The sequence below is a fragment of the Dasypus novemcinctus genome, chromosome 25 (genome assembly GCF_030445035.2).
Source record: "Dasypus novemcinctus isolate mDasNov1 chromosome 25, mDasNov1.1.hap2, whole genome shotgun sequence".
Taxonomy (NCBI): Eukaryota; Metazoa; Chordata; class Mammalia; order Cingulata; family Dasypodidae; genus Dasypus; species Dasypus novemcinctus.
Genome location: NC_080697.1, coordinates 55056849 through 55066181, shown reverse-complemented (window position 1 = coordinate 55066181; position 9333 = coordinate 55056849).

Here is a 9333-nt window from a genome sequence, read left to right as displayed (position 1 = left end):
ATTTCAAAGTTTGAGAGTCATTCTTAAGAAGTTGGCTTTTTCTTCTTGGGGCTTTATGGGAACCCACACTTTCCACAGGCTTGTCCAATGGCTATTTTCTGGTTCAACCCTCATCAAGCATCTGGGTGTTGACCAAGCTCCAGACCTCTCCCTCCAAGAGTGTGGGGGTGATTGCCACACCTTACCCAAACTTGGGTTAGAGTCTTAACCCCCCTATTACAGTGATGTGAAGACAACATTCCCCCTAACCTTTGGCATACAGGCTCATCCCTCTCAGAGCAATGAGTTGATCACCTGACCTTCCCTAACCTTTGGGGGACAGGTCCACCCCTCTCAGACCTGTGGGGTGCCGACCTTAACTGCCCTAATACTTGGAGAATGTGCTCCACCCTCTCTGTACCCTGGGGCAGCAAAACTCTCCCATAACAACCAACAGGAACATCCACCCTCTTCAACTGCTGGGGCAAGCTCACCCTCTCTCTACACATGGGTAGGGTTCTTCTCTTGGCCCAGGGTGATGTACTAATTCCAGATCTCAGCTTCCACGACTTTCCTCTTGAATTTGTTTCCCCTTCAGTCTCTCCTTTCCATGTCCCTTTTATTCCAGGCTGACAGTGGTTTTGTTTATATAGCTCTCTCAAAAACCTTGTTGGTTTAGCATGCAGGAAGAAGGGGTTCAAGCCATCAGACAGTAAGACTTTTCATAAGTCTTTCCAACATAACTGCATCTTCAATCCTGATTTACAAGTTCCAAGTTTAGTTAAGTCCTCCAATGGGGCACTTTCTTCTGGGAGTTTGATTTCCAGAGGCTTGGAAGTTCCAGAATCAGTTTGTGGTTTCTTTGTGCCCAACAGTTCAGTCCTCAGCTTATTTCACTCATCTAGCATTTTGCTATAAGCTGCAAGCAGAAACCAAGCTGCATTCTCTGGATTGCTTCTGAGATTTCTTCAGCTAAATATCCAGGTTTGCCATTTCCAAATTCTGCTTTCCATAAAACACCAGGAGTTAATCTTTCTAAGTTGTCTGCAACTTTAAAACATGGATCACCTTTCCTCCACTTTCCAGTAATAGTTTCATCATTTACTTTTAAGGCATCATAAAGAGCCTCTTTAGCATCCATGTTGCTATTGACAGTCTCTTCAAAGCAATCTAGGCCTTTTCCATCAGGCATCTCACAATTCTTCCAAAAAATACCTCTTACCCATTTATAAAACTGTTCCAGCATTTTGGTAATTGCAAAAGCACTTCCCCACTCCTCAGCACCAAATTCTGTGTTATTCAGCCAAAAAGGTGCTGATGCAAAATACCTGAAATTCTTTGGTTTTTATAAAGGGTATTTATTTGGGGTAGGAGCTGATAGGTACCAGGCCATAAAGCATATGTTACTTCCCTCACAAGTCTATTTTCATGTGTTGGAGCAAAATGTCTGCTGATGTCTGCAAGTGTTCAGGCTTCCTGGGTTCCTCTGGGCTCAGCAACTCTGTTTCCTCTACAAGGTCAGTTGTAGACTATGAGGCTCTCTAGGCTTTGCCTCTCTCCACAAGGTCAGCTGTAGACTATCAGGTGAATGGCTCTGTTTCTCTCCCTGGGCTCCAGCTTCAGCATCAAACTCCAACACCAAAACTCCAACATAAAAAGCCCTAACTCTGTTCTTTGTCATGCCTCTTATCTGTCCACCCCTTGGTGAGTGGGGACTCAATGCCCTAGTGACATGGTCCAATCAAAGCCCCAATCATAACTCAAAGACACCCAGGTACAGACCAGATTACAAACATAATCCAATATCTGTTTTTGGAATTCATAACCATATCAAACTGCTATATGTGGTACATTCTGAGCTATTCTTTGGGTATATTTTCCAGTTTGTTAATTCTTTCTTGAACTGTGTGTAATTTGTGGATTACATTTTCACTGAATGATTTTTCTTAACTTTGGCTATTAAAATTTTTTTGATACATTTTTTAAGTCTTTAAAATATATATGTATATGTGTGTATATATATATATATATTTCTCCTCTATCCTCTTTACTTCCTTACAATTTATCCAATTTAAGTTTTGAAGAACCCAAGTTGTTTGACCTGAAGTATTTTCTAGGATGTAGATTTTGATGACTACATACTCATGATGCAATTTGATTCCTTTCTCCTTTGCAGTTTTGGCAGCTGAATCCACAGACTGAACCACATTAAATCACTTTGGCAAGACTATCAGAGGCAGATCATTTCTGATTTTCTTTTGTGTGTGATATTAACATTCATTGATGTTTACTCCCTGGATACATTCTTTGGGGGTGCAAAGGGTTGTCTTCTAATGCCATCATTTCTTTTTCATTTATTAGTTGCAACACTTAATTAAGAAATCTCTCCTTATTCTATCATTTATTTATCCTGTTGTACAGTTTATATAGGAGAGGCCAGAAAAAATGCATTATTGTTTCCTTTACCAGTTTCAAGAAAATTAATTTGTTCCTTTTCATCCCTATCATTTTTTAGAACACTAAAACCTCATGTAATTAAATATCTTTGAGGACTTTTAGTCCATTTCAATTATTATTATTATTATTATTTTAATTATTTATTTATTTTTAAAAATTACATTAAAAAAATATGAGGTCCCATTCAACCCCACCGCCCCCACCCCCCACTTCCCCCACAGCAACACTCTCTTCCATCATCGTGACACATCCATTGCACCTGGTAAGTACATCTCTGAGCATCACTGCACCCCATAGTCAATGGTTCACATCATAGCCCACACTCGCCCCCGTTCCATCCAGTGGGCCCTGGGGGGATCTACAATGTCCCGTAATTGTCCGTGAAGCACCACCCAGGACAGCTCCACGTCCCGAAAACGCCTCCACATCTCATCTCTTCCTCCCATTCCCCAAACCCAGCAGCCACCATGGCTACCCTTCCCACACCCATTCCACATTTTCTCTGTGGACATTGGATTGGTTGTGTCCATTGCACATCTATGTCAAGTGGGGGCTTAGATTCCACATGGATACTGGATGCACTCCTCCTGCTTTCAGTTGTAGACACTCTAGGCTCCATGGTGTGGTGGTTGACCTTCTTCAACTCGATGTTAGCTGAGTGGGGTAAGTCCAATAAATCAAAGTGTAGGAGGTGAAGTCTGTTGAGGCTCTGGGCCTGGGTGTCATATTATCAGTCCAGAGATTCAAATCCCCTAAATATATCTAAAACCCCAGCACCAACTACAATTCCAATAAAGTAGCATGCAAGTCTTGTGAAAAGAGATTCCCTCTGAGTCCAATTCCATCACGCAGAAATACCAGCTCCAAAGAAGGGCCAATAGGCATGGCAGTGAACCCCATCTGCCATGACCATAGAACCTGTGGGTCTCTTTATTCTTCAAAAGAACCAATACCTGGGATTGTATCTACTTTATCTGTCTCTTAGACTCTGCTCAGTTGTGCATAAGGGCATTCCTTCTGACAACCTCCAGACTCTTTTTTAGAGACTCATAGCCTTATATTCTCATTTCTCCTTTCCATTTCCCCCTTACATTAGGTCAAACAGCATTTTGAAGTCATGTTATTATATGTAGACAGGGATATTCTGCTGATCCGTATTGAACCTTTAATTCAAGGTCATTTTCTTGATTGCATCTTCAGCTGGTATGTGGTAGTGATCCCTCGGTGCCAGGGAGGCTATTCCCCGGGTGTCATGTCCCACACTGGGGGGAATGCACTGCATCTAGATGCTGAGTTTGGCTGTGAGAGTGGCCACATTTGAGTAACATGAAGGCTGTCAGGAGGAAACTCCCAGGCACAGTGCTACTCTAGGCCTTATTCTTATTGCAGGTGTATAGGCTCAAAAGCATAGCCATTAGTATCAGGAGCCCACTGTTGGGCCCTCCTTCCTTCCTGGTTCTTGCCGTTGCACCTGGGGGACTGCCACTGCTTCCCCAGGGTCCACAACAGTGACCTCCCGGCCAGGGGCCCAGTACCCCCCCAGCTGTTGTTTTTAATTGTTTCCACTATGAGTATATCTAGACATTACTATATACCCTGGGCATATGCCCTGTATAACTCCCTGTCAACCATATATATCCTGTCAATAACATCCTATATCAGTATTCCTCCGCTGCCATTGTTGAACCACTCTGTGATCCAAAACTTCCCGTAAAGTGAATCCCAACATAATGTCAGCTTCACAAGAGTCTTAGATCACCGAAATTCATATATACAATATACAGTACTTCCCCAGATTCACCATAAAACCTTTTCCCTTCCACAGCAAATAATCTTTTAACTTGTTCATATCATATTTCCTGAGACTGAGGTACAGATTCCGAGACAATAGCTTTCAAACAAGATGACATCTGTGCTTACTATGTGGTCCATACTTTAGGTTGTACAGTTTTCTAAATTTTTTAGTTATCCTTTGTTTTGCCTTATGGTTTACATTATTAGTCTGTCATCCCCTATATGTTTTTGGTGTAATATTACATGTTTTATATTCATCTTCGTGTACTCTCACAAAACTCCTCTCTTGCCCCCATATTTACCTTGGTTCCATCCATTCCACATCCATTTTCCCCTCCCCTTGGGGCCCACAACGCCAGCCAATCTCCATTTCCCAAGAAGCCATGTCCAGAGATACTTGCAGCAGTATTCAGGGCCTGACTTTCTCAACTGCCCTAATGCCCTGGGAGCCGTCCTTTCTCACGAGAGATACAGTTCTCTCTATTTGACAGCATCAGTCCTCCCCAGGATGTGGGTAATAATAATAATAATTGAGACCCAAGAAGTGAGAGTTGGGGTGGACTCAATTATTATTATTAAAGCAAAAAAGAACTCACTTTGGCAAATAAGAGCCTCTTCAAATTGGCTTCTTAGTTTCTTTAGTTTTTTCATCTTTTCATTTTTTATTGGAGAAGTTATAGGTTTACTGAAAAATCATACAGAAAATATAGTTCCCATAAACCCACTTCAAACATGCAGGGGTTCCTATTATTAACACACAACATTAATGTGGTACTTTTAATACAGTTGATGAAAGAATATTATTATAATTATTATCATCCATGTTTACATTAGGGTTCACTGTATTGTACAGTACTATGGATTTTTAAAAAAATTGTTTCCATAACATACATACAACCTGAAATTTCTCCTTTTAACCACAATCAAATATATCATATAGTGGTATTAATTACATTCACAGTGTTGTGTAACCACCACCATCATCCATTACCAAAACTTTTCCATCACCCTGAATAGAAACTCTGCATCTATTAAGCATTTAACTCACCATTCTTAACACCCACTCCAGCCCCCTATACCTGTATTCTAGTTTCTGACCCTATGAATTGGCTTACTTTAGTTATTTCATATCAGTGAGATCATACAATATTTGTCATTTTGTGTCTGGCTTATTACTCTCAACATGATGTCTTTAAGATTCATCCATGTTGTCAATATGTATCAGAACTTCATACCTTTTCACAACTGAATAATATTCCATTGTTGGTATATACCACATTTTAATTATCCATTCATTAGTTGATGGACATGTGGATTGCTTCCATCTTTTGGCAATTGTGAATAATGCCACTAGGAACATTGGTGTGCAAATATCTGAGTTCCTGCTTTCAATTCTTTTGGGTATATACCCAGAAGAGGAATTGCTGGGTCATATGGTAATTCTAGTCTGAACTTTCTGAGGAACTGCCAAACTGTCTTCCACAGCAGCTGCATCATTTTACATTTCTTTCAGCAATGAATGTTTCTGTTTTCCCACATCCTCTCCAAAATGTGTAATTTCCTATTTTTTAAATTGTAGCCATTCCAGTAGTGTGAAATGGTATGCTATTGTGTTTTTATTTGCATTTACCTAATAGCTAATGATGTTGAGCATCTTTTCATGTGTGTTTTTTTGTTGTCATTTGTATATATTCTTGGAGAGATATCTATTTAAATTTTTAGTCCATTTTAAAAATTGACTGTTTTTTCTAACAAATCAATTTTATTGATACATTTTAATAAAACATAAAGTTCATCCAAAGTGTACAATCAATGGTATTTGGTATAATCACATAGTTGTGCATTCATTATTTCAATCATTACTGGAGCATTGGGAGGTTTTTGTTATTGATTTACAATATCTTTATTTGCTGTTGGTCTGTTGAGATCTTCTATTTCTTTATGAATCAGTATGAGTAGTTTGTGTTTTTCCAAGAATTTGTCCATTTAATTTAGAATATTTAATTTGTTGGCATAGAGTTGTTCACATAATCCTTTTATAATCCGTTTGATTTCTGTGGGGTCTGTAGTAATCTCTCCCCTTTTATTTCTAATTTTTGTAATTTGTGTTGTCTCTTTTTCTTTCTCAGTCTAGTTAAAGATTTGTCAATTTTATCAATCCTTTCAAAGAATCAACTTTTTGTTTCCTTGGTTCTATTATTTTTTACATTTTCTTTTCATTATATCTATTCTATGTTATTTCCTTCATTCTGCTTGATTTGGGTTTAATTTTCTCTTCTTTTTATAGATCCTGTATGTGTGGGGCTAGGTCTCTTATTTGAGAACCTTCTTCTTTTTCAGCATTAGCACTTAGAGCTATAACTTTCCTCTTAGAATTGCCTTTCCTGCATCTCGTAAGTTTTGGTACATTGTGTTTTTGTTTTCATTTGCCTTGTGATATTGCCTAATCTCCCATGTGATTTCTTCTTGGATCAAATTGGTTGTTTCAGAGTGTGCTGTTTAATTTCCACATATTAGTACTTTCTTAGTGCTTACATTGGGGTTTGTGTTACACAGTCTACATCTATAACCTGCTAATTTAAAAAGATAACTTAGCTTCAATAGCATTCATTTTCTTTGCTCCTCTTCCCTCCATTTCCCCTCTTTATATTATTTTGTCCCACATTACCTCTTTATATTTTGCATGTCCATTATCAGGAAATATGACTTTTTCCTGTTCAATTCTATTCTGACTCTTACAGGAATTAAAGAATAGAGTTATATATTGAGGATACAGCACTATTGGGTTTTGCATTTATCCTTATAGTTACTTTTACTGAAGTTCCTCACTTCTTCACACTACTCCAAGTTACTCTCTCCTGTCTTTTCCTGTCAACCTGAAGCACTCCCTTTATTAATTCCTTTTATTAATCCCTGTGCCTGGATATGTGAGGAGTTCTATCTTGCTGCTATGAGTGACTCTATGGTCTGCATCCATGTCAGGAAGGGCTTGAGCTATGCTTCTCTGTGCAGCACACTAAATCCATAACAAGTTAGCCTCAATAGCATACACTGTTCCTGTATCCCTTATCCCCTCACCTTTCTGTTGTACTTGTTATAAATTATAACTTATACATTGTATGTCCAAAACCATTGATTAATCATAACTTTTTATGCATTTACATTCCAGAACACATAAGAAGCAAAAAGTGGAGTGACATGCCAAAAATATAATACAATAATGTTGGCATTTATGATTATGTATAGGGTTACCTTTAGTGGAGATCTTTATTTCTTTATATCTCTTTGATCCATTGTCTAATGCACCTTTCTTTAAGTCTGAAGTATTTGCATTGCTTGTAAAGCAGGTCCAGTGGTGGCAAACTCCTTCAGATTTTGTTTTTCTGGGAATGTCTTTACCTCTTGCTCATTTTGAAAGAGAGTCTTGCCTGATGTCAAATTCTTGGTTGGCAATTGTTTTCTTTCAGCACTTTAAATATTTCATTGCACTGTCATGTATTCTTTCATTCTCCATCCATATTTTATCTTTTATAGGTTGTACTATATCTACATTGTCAGAGCCAATAGCCATGACATACTATATTCCCTTAGCTCTCATATACTTGAATATGTATAGATGTATTTATATGTGTATTGATATGTATCACATATATCAATGTATTTAAAATATATATATTGGCCTATATCTATCTATCTAATCTATCTATCTGTCTAGCTATCTAATCTGTCTCTCACCTCACCACCAGTCCTTCAGCCAGTATTTCCCACATCATTCTGTTTGTCTGAAGCTTGATCTCTAGTAGATTCCTCAAGAAAGGCTCATGGAAATAGTATTCCCTGAGTTCTTGCATGTTGATAATGGTTTGTCTATGCCTTTTATACTTAAAGTCAATTTTGCTGGGTAGTAAAATTCCTGTCTCACACACTCTTTTTCTGAGTATCTTAAATACATTATTTCATTTTCTTCTGGTGTAAGGTATTCCTGTCAGAAAGTTTTATGATAATCTAATTTTTCCCCCCTTTTAAGTCATGTATTCTTTTTCTTTTTGGATATCCAAAGGACTTTTTCTTTAAAGTTCAGTGATTTTTACCTTTCTGAGCTGAAATTGTCAGGTATGTGGTTTACTTTTTTCAATGTGTAGTTTCAAACCTCTTAAAATATTTTTTTATACTTATATATATAATTATAATTTTTAACATTTATTCTGAAATTTTTTCTTTGGTTTTCTCCAGGAACTTCTAATGTCCAATTTCCTTTATCTAATTTTCAATATTTATCACTTTTTCTTATGTCCTTTTTATCTTTTTTTCATTTCTTTATGATTATTAAAATATTCCTCATTTTCATTTTTGTTTTATTTTTAGGTATCACATGCTGTATTTATTAGCTCTTATATTCCTCCTAGTTTCATCTTTATTTCTGAAGTTAAATTTTCTTCTATTTCTAATTCTTTCCTGAATTCTGTTGCCTCATTTCTGAGTTTCTCTAATCCTGATTCATGTCTTGTATCATTAAAGTCTCAAAATAATTTTTGGTCCATTTTGTGTTCATGCCTTTGAGTATGTTTTTATCGTCTATAGGAATGCTATTCTGCCTCTTGTTCACTTTTTTCTTTTAATCATAAAATTCTCTGACAGCATATTCATAGCTGCTTTTATAGTATACACAACTGAGCATATGCTTTAGTGTGGTTGAGATCACACAGAAAGCATCATACTTTTTTACACATCATGAATATTTACCAATTCAAAGTCCTGAAGCCATAAGTTACTGTGATAACCAAGAATACATGACACCAACTTAGTCGAGGAAAAAATGGATTCCTGCCTTTCTTGGGGACAAAGATTGCACAAAAGACAAAAATGGCAATAGGTCTGTATATTATACCTGATAACGTGAGCATCTGAAGTCTAGGTTGGTCTGTCCAATTGTTTGTATATCCTAATGACTAACGGCAGTTGAGTTGGGTGGGGGTTGTATCTACGTGAATTCAAATTTATGATTCCTTTGTCTGTGAATAGTGTCAGAAGTCCGAGCTGAAGAGACATTGCTAGGAAAATATGAATTTCCTTCTTCTAAGTGCCTAAGGATGTTTCTGATAA